Source organism: Phyllobates terribilis, unplaced genomic scaffold, assembly GCF_046119375.1.
Source record: "Phyllobates terribilis strain yellow unplaced genomic scaffold, ASM4611937v1 Scaffold_2__4_contigs__length_985480577, whole genome shotgun sequence".
Taxonomy (NCBI): Eukaryota; Metazoa; Chordata; class Amphibia; order Anura; family Dendrobatidae; genus Phyllobates; species Phyllobates terribilis.
Window position 1 is genome coordinate 151,326,892 of NW_027362762.1, and position 17,164 is coordinate 151,344,055.

A 17,164-nucleotide genomic window follows, 5' to 3' on the forward strand; every position below is an offset into this window, starting at 1 on the left:
CAGTCTTTACAGGCTTCCACCCCAGGGAAGATCCAGCTGGCATCCGGACCGGAGGACATCCCGTGGCGTCGACCAAGGAGGACCCCACCGGCCAGAGGAAGACCCAGTGACCGATACAGCGAGGACGGACGACCCATCTGCCGCCGCTGCAATCAACCCGGACATATGGCAAGGTACTGTTCTTTAAACGGGCACAACCTGGGGTAGAGGGCCAACCCCCAGGAAAAAGATCACCAGGCCCATCGAACTGGCGCGACAGATATGTGGGAGGACGTCCAGTCTTGCCTGTGGTACTGGATGGCATTCCCATGAGTGCCCTACTGGACACCGGGTCACAGGTCACCACCATCCCGTACGTGCTCTTTAAGCAGTACTGGAATGACTCGGATATTACCCGCTACCCTGACGACGACTTGAGTATCATCGCCAGCAATGGCCAGCCCGTGCCACAGATCGGATTTAAAGAGGTGACCATCAAAATCGGTAGAGTCGAACTGGCAGCACAGTGACTGATCATTGTAGATATTGACAAACATGAGAGTCACCCAAAAATAACTCTAGGAACTAATGTAATTGAAAATTGTCTTGCAGAGGTGATTTTCCTTTTACAGCAGGTTGCCAAGAACGCCAGCTCCGGCGAGCAGCGGGTGCTCCAGAAAGAGATCCGGGCACTGATGCGACGGCAACAGGTGGAACTCTCCGGCGGTGAGATTGGTAGCGTAAGAATGTGTGACCCTTTTCCTATTGCCATGCCCCCAAAAAGTGAAATGATGATTTGGTGCCGGGCAGCTATTGGTCTGAGAGGTAGGGATTACCAGGCAATGGTAGAACCAGTTTACTCGGACAGTAGGCCCACCATTTTGACAGCACGGGGGGTGGTTGATGTACGCCATGGGAGGGTGCCCGTTGCATAATAAATATCGGGGAGAGGGAAGTGTACCTGCCCCGGTATGCCACGCTAGCTAAATTATATACCATTAACCAAAATTCTATACAATCTGTGGAACCCTTGCCTCCATCTCACCCGGAGGAAGGTAACGGCTCTAAGAAAAACATGGAGGACTGGTGTCAGCAACTACAACTGGGTACTGACTCCACTCCCGCACACCAGAAACAAGGAGTCTATCGGGTGGTTCAGGAGTACGAGAGAGTGTTCAGTAAACACCCGTTAGACTTCGGGCGAGTCAAGGGGGTAGAACACCACATCCCCACGGGAGACCATCCTCCTATAAAAGAGAGGTATCGACCCGTACCCCCTGCCCACTACCAACACGCCAAGGGGATGCTTAGAGACATGAAGGAGGCTGGGGTGATCAGGGATAGCTGTAGCCCCTGGGCAGCTCCACTAGTCTTAGTCAGAAAAAAAGACCATGAGGATGTGTGTAGATTACCGGAAAATCAACCGTATCACACACAAGGATGCGTACCCCTTGCCAAGGATAGAGGAGTCATTGGCTGCTTTAAGATCTGCTAACTTCTTCTCTACCTTGGATCTCACTAGCGGGTACTGGCAGGTTCCTGTAGCAGAGGCGGACCGGGAGAAGACCGCATTCACCACCCCGATGGGACTTAGCGAGTTCACCTGCATGCCGTTCGGACTCTGCAACGCACCAGGAACCTTCCAACGACTAATGGAGTGTTGTCTGGGCCACAGAAACTTCGAGACGGTCCTGTTGTACCTGGACGATGTCATCGTATATTCCAAGACGTATGAGGACCACCTGAAACACCTGGCAGAAGTGTTCGAGGCTCTGGCGAGTTACGGCCTAAAGGTGAAACCCTCCAAGTGTCACCTCCTGAAACCAAAGGTGCAGTACCTGGGACACGTGGTGAGCGCTGACGGAGTGGCTCCCGACCCTGATAAGATCACCGCAATTAAGGAATGGCCAAGCCCCTCCAGCGTAAAAGAAGTGCGGCAGTTCCTCGGGTTGGTAGGCTACTACCGAAGGTTTATTCCCGGTTTCACCAAAAAGGCAGCACCTATGCAGGACCTCCTGATAGGCCAGTCCCGGAAGGCCAAGAACCAGAAGCCGCCCTTCAAATGGGAGGAGCTGGAAGAAGAGTCCTTCCGCCAGCTGAAGATGGCCCTCACGGGGGACGAAATCCTGGCGTACCCGGATTATAGCCAGCCCTTTATCCTCTACACCGACGCCAGTAACATCGGGCTAGGAGCCGTACTGTCCCAGATCCAGCAGGGGAAGGAACGAGTAATCGCCTACGCCAGCCGAAAACTGCGACCCACCGAAAGGAACCCCGAGAATTACAGCTCATTTAAGCTAGAGTTCCTGGCCGTAGTATGGGCAGTCACCGAGCGCTTTAAGCATTACCTCGCTTCTTCCCGGTTCACCGTGTACACGGATAACAACCCGTTGACACACCTGGACACGGCAAGACTCGGTGCCCTGGAGCAGAGGTGGATGGCCCGTCTGTCCAACTACGAGTTCACAATCAAATACCGGGCCGGACGCTCCAATACCAACGCGGATGCCCTGTCCAGGATGCCCAACCTGCCGGACGAAGGAGAAGATCCGGAGGGACTGGAAGAAGTTGAACTCCCTGCGTTCCACCGTCATGGGACTATCCAGTATTCCCACCGGGTAAGGAGTAAGCAGGCTGTTACGTTGAACCCCTTACCTCACTACAACTGGGCGGAAACGCAAGACAGCGACCCTGCTGTCCGACTGGTGAAGGAGATGCTGACTCGCCCGGAGGCTTGCCTTGAACCAGACGCTCCGGAGGAAGCCAAACAACTATGGGCAGAGAAGAGTCGACTGTTCCTTTACAAGGGGAAGTTGTGCCGCAGAATGGTTAACTCCCGGATGCATGAACTACTCTGGCAAGTAGTGGTGCCACGGAGGGACGCAGCCATGGTGATGGAGGCATACCACGACGGAGCTGGACACTTCGGGTGGAAGAAGCTGGAGTTCCTGCTGCGCGAGCAATTCCACTGGGTAGGCATGAGGGGAACCATTGAGAAGTGGTGCAGAGACTGTGGCCCGTGCAACCTGAGAAGGAAGGACCGCGCCAGCCAGAAGACTCCCCTGCAGTCCATCGTCACCCGGCAACCGTTGGAACTGGTAGCCTTGGATCATGTAAAACTGACCCCAAGCAGAAGTGGCTACGTCTACGCGTTAACCATCGTGGATCATTACTCCCGGTTTCTGGTTGTCGTCCCCGTCAAGGACTTAACGGCTCAAACAGCAGCTAGAGCCTTCCAGCAGCACTTTTGCCGTCCACACGGGTACCCGGACCAAGTGCTGACGGACCAGGGACCTGCCTTTGAAGCGGAGGTCTTCCAGGAATTCTGCAATCTGTATGGCTGCCGGAAGATAAGGACGACACCCTACCATCCGCAAACTAATGGACTTTGTGAGAAAATGAACCAGGTGGTAATGGATCTTCTAAAAACGTTGCCCCTGGAAGAACGCAATCTGTGGCCTGAGAAGTTGCCCGATCTGGTGGACCTATACAACCACATCCCGGTAGGTTCCACCAACTGTACCCCGGCTTACCTAATGAGGGCAAGACCTGGTAAGTTACCTGTTGACCTGGAAATGGGAGTCCTGACACCCGAGGACACTTCACCAGAAACAGACTGGGACACAGAGAGGCAGCAGCAGTACCAGAGAGTACAGGAGAGCGTGGAGCGAAGTCTCTGTCAGGCTAGGGAAAGACAAGAGAAAACTTACAACCAGTATGCTCCCGCTGTTCCCCTGGTACCCGGAGAGCAGGTCTTGAAGAGGAAGAGACGGCTCCACAAGTTGGACGACCAGTGGGAGAAGGACCCGTACACCGTACTGCCCTCAAGCCACGAGAACCCGAAGGTTTGTACCATCAGTAAAGACGGAGGGGAAACCACAGCCATTGTATCCCGGGACCACCTGAAGAAGTGTCCCGAACAACTGAGGAACCCTGAAGAGGAACAAGAAGACCATCGACCCGTAGAGGAAAGGGAAGATATGGTTAGTACTGTGCTCGGGGACTTCCCTCGGTCTTAGACTCAAGTCAATGGTGCAGTTGTGGTACCCGTACTCACCTTCCTCCAACCAGCATCCCAAGCACCTACGGAGCAACAGGTAGAGCTGGAAGAACAGCCAGTCCAGGAGGCAGAAGACTCCACACAAGCAGAACAGGAGGATCAACCCTCTGCTTATAGTGAGCCTGCCGTACCCCTAGTGAGACAAAGAGCCGGTAGACAGCTGCCCAGTTTACCCTTGACAGCTCCTACACCCTGTAGTTCAGGGCCAGACAGTCAGCTCCGTAGGTCCACTAGGGCCACTAGAGGCCAGTTACCCGCACGCTGGAGGATTTGAAGTGTATAAATTGTTTTATTTATGTTTACCTGTGTATTGTTGCTTGTGTATAATTTTGTGTTTCCAGTTACTTTTAGGAATCCTTGGTGGATTACCGGGAATCCTTGTACATAGTTGGAGCGTAACCCAGGATGGACTAGAGACTGTTAAGGACTCGGGGTAGGACAGACCCCTACCTGGTTACGTCTCCCTGTTTTGGTGAAATGGACACCTTGCTTTTCTTCAAAGACTGCACCCGGTTACGGACATGCCGTAACCATCTTTATATGATTTTCTTATTGTATTATTATTGTTTTTATCTTGTTATGTTTTTCTAAAATATGTTTAGTCCCGGAGTACTAAATTTCACTAGGGGGGAATGTGACACCCCAGGGGTCTGGTTGCCACAGTGATAGAGATGTTATGTCTGAGAGCAGGTGGGAGGTCCTTTGGTCAGGGATCCTGTGCATGCCACACCTCCTGCCCAGTCTTGGGAGGCGAAAAACTTCCCCTATATAAACCCGGGGCTGAAGCAGGGTTAGGAGTCAAGGAGAGTAGAGACAGAGAAGCAGCATAGGAAGAAACAGCAGAAGCTCAGTGGGAGCAATACTACTACAAGTCAGGGGCTGGCAGCTGCAGAGCTCGCCCTGACTGAGAAAATTTCTTACCGGACCCGGCGTCCGAGGCTGTGGGGACTAACTCTTACCCAGCAGCAGAAGCCGACCGGCAGGGGATTTCAGGTCTTCAGGCCCAGAAACCCGAAGGCACGGTCACACGCGTGGGACCAGCACCGCCATCGTGGAGCGGAAGCCATTAGAAGGCCACGAGTCACCGGCCATACGGGTGAGCACCACACGGTACACTCAGGGACGTGGGCTACTTATATCCGCTTCTAGCAAGGTAGCCAGAAGAGTACAGTCAGTTTGGGAGGCCTACAACTCCGCCTGGCCAGGGGAGATCCCATCTGCTCAAGGACTGACCAGGCCCCGTTCACTAGCAAGTACTCCGGGAGGGTCTATCGTTGTTACCAGTAAAGACCCTGAATTACACCGCACCGTCTCCGAGTGGTTCCTGCTACCCCCATCATCCACATCTGCTGCCCTGAGGCCATACCCCTCCCGTTGGGGGTTATACCATCTACGCTGCACCATCCATCCACCGGCCTCAGCGGACTGTCCTGCAGCGGCAGCTCCATAGCTGCATTCAACGGGTGGCGTAGTCGTCCTGCATCTACCGCTGTTACATCGCCGCCAAAGTTTGACTCCCTGGGCACGGACCGGGTCACCGTCACGAGACTACAACCCTCAAGAGATCCGGCTCCGGGTAAGCTCCCGCGTGCGCAACGCAGCGCGACACAGGCCCAGGGGCGCGTCATAGAGACAGCGCATCACAAGACACAAAAACAACCTTAACATGTTACCCAACATTTTATTGACCATTTTTCTCCCTAATTACACTGCTCTGATGATCACAGCTCCTATATAACCATTAGTTAGTCCCATTTATTCTTAGTTTCAGAATCAAAAAGTCTCTCGAGCATTGAGCACCAAGAGAATAAATATGTTTCAGGCCACGCATCTCCTAATATTGACACTTTACTGCCAGAGCTGCCTCCCAGGCCTGGAAAGTTGTTGCTTTGCACATAACATGAATGCTTTGTACACAGTTCTTTGTCATTTAATATCCCATCGAGGGAGACAGGAGCTGGATGACATTTTGATCTCGGAGAGAAAGCTGGCATTTTAAAATGCTGAAACCTAATTTGCACTTTATTCCCTTGCTTTATTCTGATACAGCAAGTCTTAGCTTCTTGGCTATTATTCTGAGCTCCATACCAGACTAAAGCTTTATGCGAAAACGTAGTTAAAATTACTAGATTCCAGAACTGGCACATTAAGGCTATGTGCCCACGTTCAGGATTTGATTGCAGAAATTTCTGCATCTCTTGACAGCAAAAACGCTTCGGCAAAAACGTGCGTTTTGCCGCGTTTTTGTACAGCAATGAATGCTTTTTGGAGCTAAATAAAGATATTTGAAAAAAGAAATGTAGGACATCGCTTTAACCCTTGGAATACCGTCAGACCTGGGGTGAGTATATTGGTTAATTTAAATGATTAAATAATGCGTCTGTTGTATTTCAAATAAAGTGTTTTACTCTCAGTGTGTGTTTATTTAACTCTTTAGTAATAAGGGTGTCTGATTGACAACTCTTCATCACTAAACAAAGGGCTAGGTGTCATTCATGTCATTTCTGGGGCAGCTGAGAGCTGCTATTTTTAGCCTAGGAAGATGCCATTAGGCAAACATGTTCCCTGGCTATTAATAACAGCTCAAAGCTGTTTGTTTAGGTGCTATGTCCCTACGATCAGCAACCATCAGCGCTTTGGACGCAGCTTATTTTAGCTGTGTCAAAAATGCTGTGTTCTAATGCCGCACTTTTGTTGTCAAGACATGCACATGTACAGTACAGAAATTTACATGCTGTAGGTAAGTTTGAGTACGTGCCCATGTTTATGCAGCGTCAAACCCGCAGCGGCCAGATGTTACAGCATAGTGGATAATATTTCTAGAAATCCAATATCCACTATGCGTGCATCTGAGGCTGTGGATCACCCATGGCCACGACATGCAGCGCGTTTTTCAGGACCGCAGCATGTCAAATCCACTTGCGCAGTCGCTAGTCTCCACAACAGAAATTTAACCACTAGAATGTATTGAATGTGGTACATCTACATGGTTCAGTAAACACATGTGGATTTACCTACGTTCAATAGAATGCAGTGTTTTGGACACAGCAAAAATATGCTACGTCCAAAAAGAGCTGCTACGTCCGGATCATGGGCTCATAGCCTAAAATGAAAAAAAAAGTAGTGTGAGCTCCCGCGTCATTTTCATAATCACCAGAGGGAAAGCAGACCACTGGGGGTTGATATTACTAGCCAGGGAAGGGGCTATTAGCCAAAATGTTCCCTGACTGTTAATAACAGCCCACAGCTGTTTGCTTAGCCTTTACTGACTAGATTACAGGGGGACCGCAAAAAAAAATTGACATAGGGTCACCCTATAAAATCTAACCAGCAAAGGCCAAACAGACAGCTGCAGGCTGATATTGATAGCCAGGGAAGGTGCCATGGATACTAGCCCCCTCCGAGGCTAATAATATCAGCTCTCATTTATCAAATCTGGTGCTTAGTCTCTGCTCTTCCCACTTGCCCTGGTGCGATGGCAAGTGGAGTAATAGGGTTGGGGCTCATGTCAGCCTTGTATTGGCAGCTGACATGAAGCCCAGGTTAGTAATGGAGGGCATCTATAAGACACCCCCATTACTAACTCCGTAGTTAGGTTTTTTAAATAAAGACACTGTAGCGTCGGCGTCCCTGCCTCCTGCTAGGCAGGGACGCCGTTTCCCTCACCTCTCCGCTCGGTGCCCGGCGGCTTCCTCCCGCTCTGCTGGCAGCGCGCACTGCTTCCCGGCCTCTGTGCTTAGGGCGCGCGCGCGCTCCCCCTCTCTTAAAGGGGCCGCGCGCGCCGTCCTAAGGAGTCCCCGGCCAATGGCCGGAGGACCTCACCATATATAAGGCACCTCCTCCAAAATGGAGGTGCCCGAGCAATGTTGTGCAAAGCCTTTCAACTCTGCTTCAGCCCTCAGGTCCCGTTACCAAATACCTGCCAGATCTCTGCTTGATTCCTACCTGATTCCTGTCTATCTGCTTGCATTCCTGCGGTCCGACAGTCTGCCTACCAACACCTGTCAGTCTGTCTATGGATCTGCCTGCCCGCTCACCTGGGAGCTCTCACCTGCTACCTGCCTGCTAGCCTACCTGGAGGCTCAGCCGTTACTTGCCGTGACCACCTGCCTGTCCAGAGACTCTTGCCCGCTCACCTGGGAGCGTTCACCTGTTACCTGCCTGCTAGCCTACCTGGAGGCTCTGCTGTCACTTGCCGTGACCACCTGCCTGTCCAGAGACTCTGGCCCGCTCACCTGGGAGCGCTCACCTGCTACCTGCCTGCTAGCCTACCTGGAGGCTCTGCTGTCACTTGCCGTGACCACCTGCCTGTCTAGAGACTGTTATCCTGTTGTCACTTGCCATGACCACCTGCCTGTCTAGAGACTCTTACCCTGCTGTCACTTGCCGTGACCATCCGCCTGTCAAGAGACTGTCCCCGTCACTTGCCGTGACCTCCTGCCCTTCTACCCAGAGACTGTCCCTGTCACTTGCTGTGACTACGTGCCCGCCTTCCCTGGGAGCCAGCCACTTCCTTACAAGGACTTCCCCTTTGTATAGTTGCTCAGAGGTTCCACCTCCCAGACCCGTTACAGACACGGCCAGAATAAAGTCTTTCATTTAAATAAAATTCCACACTGTTTTAATCATTGTTTTAAAAATAAAAAACACTGTATATTCACCTAATGCCTATTTTCCGAAGCCCTCGTCTCCTGTAGGAAGCCAAAAATAAAAAACAACAATATCCCTCACCTGTCCGCCGTCATGACGTAATCCACAGTGTCCCACGACGACCCGGGTCACTTCTACAGCAGTCACATCAGCAATCACTGATGTCACTGTTGTAGAAGACAGCACTCAATACACTGACAGGAGTGTAATCACTCTTGTCACTGTATAACGCTGTGCTGCAGGATTGAGGTCACTTGAGTTCAAACAGCTTAAGATCAGCTGAGAGCTCCGGTGACCTCACTTACTGCATCAGTGTTGCATGGGAAAATTCTCACGCTGAACCGATACCATAAGTGAGGGCACCAGAGCTCTCAGCTGATCTTCAGCTGATGAACTCCGGTGAACTCAGTCCCAGCAGTGAAGCGATGTACACTGCCGGGAGCGATCTCGCTCCCGTCAGTGTATTGCTGGCTGCCGGGTGATCGGATTGCCATGGGACATCGGGGTAACGGCTGACAGGTGAGAATAAGGTGCTTTTATTTTATTTTAACTTTTTTTTTTTACACAGGCTCAGGCTGAGGAGACTACTTCTCCCCTCAGCCGCGCCTGCTATTGTCGGCGGGAGCGGCCGTGAGATGATGGACGGAGTAGTCTCCTGCGGGCAATTCTTTGTGTGTTTTTTCCGCGTTTTTGAATCATTGACTTGAATTGAATCAGTCAAATACGCAGCAAACATCTGCAGCAAATACTCAAATAATTTTATACCTGCGTTTTTGCTGCAGATTTGACTGACTCTATTAAAGTCAATGGGTGAAAAACACTGCATAAACGCACAATGAATTGACATGCTGCAGATTTAAATGCAATGACAGGAAAATTCCTGATCACAGTGTGCACATAGCCTAAAGGGGATTTACAGTTTCCGTAAACTATTGTCCCCAGGAGATGTTGAGTGTTAAAAAACAAACTGTTCTTTACTTACCCTCTCTAGGTCCATTGCTGAATCTCTGATGCTGCCCCAGACTCTGTTGTTTGTCTGTAGTGCTAATGTTACTTTGACAGCGCTGCAAACAAACACTGAGCCCCTTGCCGCTGAGCCCAGTGATGGTTGTGTCACTGCTGTTGTGATGTCAGCGCTGCAGACAAACAGCGGCAATAACACAGCACCAAACCCCAGGGAAGGTAAATAAAGATCAGTTTGTTTTTGTTTTTTACACTGAAATTTGCCTGGAGACAATAGTTTACTGAAACTGGAAAACCCCTTTAAGCTGGAGATACATTTTAAATAATGTCAGCATCAGTGCCGGCTCTACTTTCTCCGGATTTAACAATACATCTCTTCATACCCAATTCATCTTTCTTCCCGAATAAGTACCTATAACAGATTATCACCACATGCATTTGACTCGCCCCCTGGGCCGTGGGGCACTCGGAACTGGACTTCAGGGCAATGCTGGGAGTAGTAGTGGCGACCCGGTTCCGTGGCTCAGGGTGGTCAGACCAGTGGTAGTCTGCTATGTGCTGTAGGTAATGTCCGACTATGCCACCCGTGGATTGCGGTCAGGGCTAAACGCCGCTGCAGTGCAGACCGCTGGGGCTGATATAAATGTGCAGCACTGAATAGTTAAACTCCCCACGGGAGGAGTATGGCCCCAGGGCAGTATATATAATGGATGATGGAGGGGACGATTCCGACCGCGATAGCCAGGAAACGGAGGCCTCTTAAACAGTTCAGGGTCTTTATTAGGACAGGTAAAATGACCCAGAAACAGGCCCGACTAGGAGGGGGCCTGGATGTCTGAGAACAAGTGGGAAGCTGGCCCTGGTCAGGGTGAGGGTGTAGGCCTACCGTGCTCTCTGTGCTCCTTCTGGCTATTTCCCTCCTTGTAGTGTAACAGCCCACGTTCCCGAGCTCACCGTGTCCTCTCGCCCGTATGGCTTGCAACTTGGGTCCCTTTCTACTCCCGGCCTGGTACGGCTTTGCTGGTCCCTTCTGCTGTGGTGGAGCCTCCGGGCTTCTTAGGCCAAGGAACATACAGTCCCCTGCGGACTGGTTATCTGCTGTAGGACCTGGAATCCTCCCAGCCTCAGACACCAAAGTCTGGTAGATTAGTTGCTTTATCGACCAGGACAGGCTCACTTCGCCTTTTGTCCCTGGCTCGTGGCTCTCCTACTGCCACACGTCCTCTTAGGCTGCAACACAACTGTCTGTCCCTGCTCTGGGACACCTCTCAATCCAGAGACAGGTTGTCCAGTTCCCTCTAACCCTGCCCCCAGCTCCAGCTTTTATAGGGGCAGCCTGCTCCCCCTACTGGTCTGGGACAGGAGGTGCTGCATGCTAATGGTCCTTGACTAGAGGACCTCCCCCTTGCTCTCAGACACAGCTTTATTATATTTGTGGCATCCAGGCCAGGGTGACACATTCCCCCCTAGTAAAATTTAGTACTCCGGGACTAAACAATAAAAAAAGATAATATGCATGACCATAAAACATTAGTAGACAAACGACGCACAGGTTGAGTTCTTAAGGTCACAGTGTGGTCTGTGACCGGGTGTCCATATCACCAACACAACGGGGAGCCTTAACCAGATGGGGGTCTGTCCTAGCCCCAAGTCCTTTACAGTCTTAGTTCATTCCTTGGTCAGGCTCCGAACGCAGTCCATACAAAGTCCCGGTTATTAAAAGTTCATAACCTTTGAGTCCGTACGATAACTGTAAGAAACTGAAATACACAATTACTAATCATGCATGTAACTTTGCAAACATTTCAACATTTGGCAACAGGGTTTACAGTTTTAGTGCACCCTATATTCTCCAGCGAGCGGGTATCTGCCCCTTTGTGCTCCTGGTTGACCTGCGTAACCCACTGTCTGGTGGTGGACCGACCTGGCTTTCCCCACTAGCATTACGGGTAGAGCTACCAGCTTGGTGTACAGGTAGGGCAGGCAGCTGTCTACGGGTCCTTTGGCTCACTGCAGGCATGGCAGGCTCACTGTCAGCAGAGGGTTGACTCTCCTGGGCTTCTGGTACCGGCTCTTCTGCCTCTGGGACTGCTTGCTCTTCTTCACCTTCTGGCTCTGGTGTAGGTTGTTGCTGAGCCGGTTGCAGGAAATGCAGGACGGGTACCACTATGGCATTATTTATTCGACTCCAGGACTGAGGGAACTCTCCGAGAACGGTGTTGATCATTTCTTCCTTGTCCTCTGCGGGTTCAAGGTCACTTTGATCCTCTTCTGCACTACGGAGTTGCTCGGGGCACCTTTTTAGGTGGTCTCTGGGGACGGTACTAGTGGTTTCTCCTCCATCCTTGGTGATCACGCACACCTTCGAGTTGTCGTGATCAGTATGGTGTAGGGTTCCCTTTCCCACTGGTCGTCCAACTTATGTAGCCTTCTCTTTCGCTTCAGGACCTGCTCACCAGGTTTTAGGGGACCAGCAGGGGCGTGTTGGTTGAAGAGTCTTTCTTGCCTTTCTCTCACCTGGGCCGGGCTCTTCTCCACACTCTCCTGTACCTTCTTGTACTGCAGTCGCCTTTCCGTATCCCAGTCCGCATCCGGGGAGGTGTCCTCAGGTGTTAGGACTCTCATCTCCAGGTCTATGGGCAGCTTACCTGGTCTGGCTCGCATCAGGTAAGCCGGGGTGCAGTTTGTAGCATTCACCGGGATATGGTTGTATAAGTCTATCAGGTCCGGCAGTTTTTCTGGCCACAGGCTGCGTTCCTCCAGGGGCAACGTCTTCAGGAGATCAATGACTATATTGTTCATTTTCTCACACATCCTGTTGGTTTATGGGTGGTAAGGCGTTGTCCGAATCTTCTTACAGCCATAGAGGTTGCAGAACTCTTGGAAGATTTTGGCCTCGAACGCTGGACCCTGGTCTGTCAGAACTTGTTCCGGATACCCGTGTGGACGGCAGAAGTATTGCTGGAAGGCTCTGGCCGCCGTTTGGGCTGTCAAGTCTTTTACCGGGACCACCACTAGAAAATGGGAATAGTGGTCCACGATTGTCAGGGCGTAGATGTATCCTGACAGTCTTGGAGCCAATTTGACGTTGTCCAGAGCTACCAGCTCAAGAGGCTGCTGGGTGACGATGGGCTTCAAGGGTGTCTTCTGGCTGGTGCGGTCTTTTCTCCTTAAGTTACAAGGGCCACAGTCCCTGCACCACTTCTCTACAGCCCCTCTCATGCCGACCCAAAAGAACCGTCCTCTTAGCAGGAACTCCAGTTTCATCCAACCGAAGTGTCCCGCTCTGTCATGGTAAGCCCCCAGGACCATAGCTGCATCCCGCCTTGGGACCACGACTTGCCAGGTCAGCTCGTGTGTCCGGTTGACAAGTCTTCTGCACAGCTTGCCTTCATAGAGGAACAGCTTGCTCTTCTCTTTCCATAGCTGCTTGGCTTCCTCTGGAGCATCCGGATCTAAGCGGGCGTCTTCCTGGGTCAGCAGATCTTTCACCAGGCGGATTGCAGGGTCACTATCTTGGGCCTCGGCCCAGCTGTGGTGAGGTAGGGGATTGATCATAACGGTTGTTAAATCTTCCTCCTTCACGCGGTGGGAGTATTGAGCGGCTCCGTACCGGTGAAACACGGGGAGTTCTACCTCCTCCAGCTCTTCTGGGTCTTCGTCACCTTCAGGTAAGTGAGGCATTCTCGATAGGGCATTGGTTTTGCCTGCCCGGTACTTGATCACGAAGTCATAACTGGAGAGACGGGCCATCCACCGCTGTTCCAGGGCACCAAGTCTTGCACTGTCTAGGTGTGTTAACGGGTTGTTGTCTGTGTACACAGTGAACTTTGCGGAGGCCAGGTGATGCTTGAAGCGTTCCGTTACGGCCCACACCACCGCCCAGAATTCTAGCTTGAAGGAGCTGTAATTCTCCGGGTTCCTCTCGGTGGGCCTCAGCTTCTGGCTGGCGTATGCGATCACCCTTTCTCTGCCCTGTTGGTTTTGTGACAGTACGGCTCCCAGTCCCACATTACTGGTGTCTGTGTGGAGAATAAAAGGCTGGCCATAATCAGGGTAGGCCAGGATCTCATCCCCTGTGAGGGCCATCTTCAACTGGCGGAAGGACTCCTCTTCCAGTGTATCCCACTTGAAGGGTGGCTTTTGGCTTCTGGACTTAGACTGTCCTATCAGGAGGTCCTGCATAGGAGCTGCCATCTTAGTGAACCCGGGGATGAACCTTTGGTAGTAGCCTACCAACCTGAGGAATTGCCTCACTTCCTTGATGTTCGAAGGGCTTGCCCAGCTCTTGATTGCCGTGACCTTGTCAGGGTCGGGGGCTACTCCTTCCGCACTTACCACGTGCCCTAGGTACTGGACCTTCGGTTTCAACAGGTGACACTTTGATGGTTTCACCTTCAGGCCATAGCCTGCCAGGGCTTTGAACTCCTCGGCTAGGTGCTTTAGATGGTCCTCGTAAGTCTTCGAATAGACGATCACGTCGTCCAGGTAAAGGAGGACCGTCTCGAAGTTTCGGTGCCCTAGACAGCATTCCATCAGCCTCTGGAAGGTCCCTGGTGCGTTGCAGAGCCCGAAGGGCATACAGTTGAACTCGCTCAGTCCCATCGGGGTGGTGAAGGCGGTCTTCTCCTTGTCAGCCTCTGCCACAGGAACCTGCCAGTACCCGCTAGTAAGGTCCAAAGTAGAAAAGAAGTTAGCTGATTTTAGTGCGGCTAAAGACTCCTCTATTCTAGGCAGCGGATATGCGTCTTTGTGGGTGATACGGTTGATTTGTCTATCGTCCACGCACATTCTCATGGTGCCGTCTTTCTTTTTTACCAGAACCAAGGGGGCTGCCCAGGGGCTACAGCTATCTCTAATGACCAAAGCTTCTTTCATTTCCCACAGCATACCCTTGGCGTTCTGATAATGTGCAGGGGGTACAGGCCTGTGTCTCTCTTTTATTGGTGGGTGGCTCCCCGTGGGGATATGGTGTTCTATCCCTTTTACTCTGCCGAAGTCTAGCGGGTGCTTACTAAAAATTCTCTCGTACTCCTGGACCACCCGATAGACTCCTTGTTTTTGGTGCAGGGGAGTGGAGTCAGCACCCACATGGAGTTTCTGGCACCAGTCCTCCTTTTGTTTCTGGGAGCTATTACCCTCCGCCTGTGGAGATGGAGGCAAAGGCTCCACGGCCCTGATAGCTTTGTGTTCGACAGCAAACAGTTTGGCAAGTGTAGCGTACCTGGGTAAGTGTACCTCCCTCTCCCCAATGTTGAGAATGCGAACGAGCACCCTCCCATGACGGACATCAACCACCCCCCGGGCTGTCAAAATGGTGGGCCTGCTGTCTGAGTACACGGGTTCTACCATGGCTTGGTAGTCTCTACCTCTCAACCCGATTGCAGTCCGACACCAGATCATCATTTCACTTTTGGGAGGCATGGAAATGGGGAATGGGCCACTCAGTCTTACGCTACCGATCTCACCACCAGACAGTTCTACCTGCTGCCGTCTCATCAGGGCTTTTATCTCCTTGGTGAGGACTCTCTGTTGGCTGGAACTAGCATTCACCGCCACCTGTTGTAGAATTACAATTATATATATTCTAATCCTACAGAGCAGTGCCCTTCTCTTCCTAAGAAAATTGTGATCAATTCATAAATATAGCACTAAGAGGAGATGACTGGAGCGCTGTTGCTTGGATTGAGATATTCTCCCCTGCCTCTGTACAAACGTCATCCAATGGAACATACCATGATGAATACTGAAACCATGAGAAGAGGACTGTGATATGGAACTACAATAAATAGCTCATCAACCATAAAGGATCCACAGTGCCTCAGTGGTTAAAGGGATTGTCTGAAACAGAGACATTGATCAGCATCAGATCAGTGGGGTCTGACTCTTCATCCCCCACCGATCAGATGATACCTGGCAGTAGGGCCATCTGAAGTATGAGGCCAGGATACCATAGTGCCGCACACTGGGGGCTGAGGAGCACTATCTGAGAATGACTACTTCCCAGTCTACAGAACTGTGGTGTCCTGTGTACCTCCAGCTGTTACTAATTTGTGGGAGTGTTGGGTATCAGACCCCAACTGATCCAATATTGAGGATCTATCCTAAAGATTGTTCATCGTTATCTCAGTCCTGAAAAAACTTTTTAGACAGATCTTACAATTGTTTGAGTTCTATAAAGTTTGGGAAAGTAAAGTCATATTTCTCAGAAATTAAAGGGAATCTGACAACAGGTTTTTGCTATCTAATCTGAAGGCAGCATGAGGTAGGGGCTGAGACAATGATTTCAGGGATGTGTCACGTATTAGCGGTGTGTTGCGCACTACAGTGCTTTGCTTTCGCCTCCGCAGGGCAGAAAGAAATGCGCCAATGTAGCACCCTGAGGATTCGGCTGCTACAGGAGTATTGCACCTCAACCCAGAGGTGTGATATTCCACTCCCGGGCAAGGATGGAGAGTGGAACTGAGCTCGGTAGGCTGCATGCACTACACACATCCCATTTCCGGGGAACAGACCAACGGTACTCCCACTTAGAAATGTGCAGGTACGACCGAGTCTGTTCCTGGCTGGAGTGGGAGGGGGGTGGTACATCCCATGTAGTGTAGGGGCAGATAGGGGGAGCAGCCTGGGTAAAGATAGGAGCTCATTGGGTGCTGGTCACCTGAGCTCACACATAGAGGGTGTATATAAGGTGGGCACCAACTAAGATCAGGGTCAGATGCAGAGAACAAGTCAGATGCAGAGAGTCAGTCTGCTGCAGAGAACAAGTCAGGAGCAGAGGAGAGAAGAAAGACAAAGACCCAGAGTGAGAGAGGAGAAAAGAGAGAGACCCAGAGCACAGAAGAGAAGGACTCTGAGATCCCAACTAAAAGCACCGGGTGAAGAGTCGGCATCAGGGTACCGGAACCCAAGCTGGTGGGGGTAAAAACATTCCCCAGCCAGAGACCGGAGACCGTGGGCAGCGTTTGCCACGGTCACCCATCACATCCACCCCGAAGGCACACCACATGAAGGGTCAGGGAACCCAGGGCCAAGGGTGTCCCAACAGAAGGCCCGAGGGAGCTGGACCTAGGTGGATCACTGGTGGGGACGGCCAGAGAACGGGACAGAAAGAGAGCTCAGGGCCACGCTCCGGACTTGTTTGGGGGTTGGCTGGATCCAGGACCTGGTGGACGCAGCACGGCTCGGGTGGTCACTCGCAGCTGGAGTGACCAGTACAACATCTGCAGTAAGTAAACACCCTTAACTGCACAACCCGACTCTGTCTTCACTGCCGTCTGCACTACACCACCACAACCCCCATCCTCTGCACCTGTCCCCTCTGAGGCTATACCCCTCCCGTTGGGGGTTATCTCACCAAGCTGCGCACCCACCATCAGCCTCAGCGGACCCTGCTGCAGCGGCGGCCACAGTGACCGCATCACAACGGGTGGCGTAGTCGACACAAAAGAACTCTTAATAACATCTGTAGGACTGCCACATCACACTGAGCTTGACGCCCTGGGCACGGGC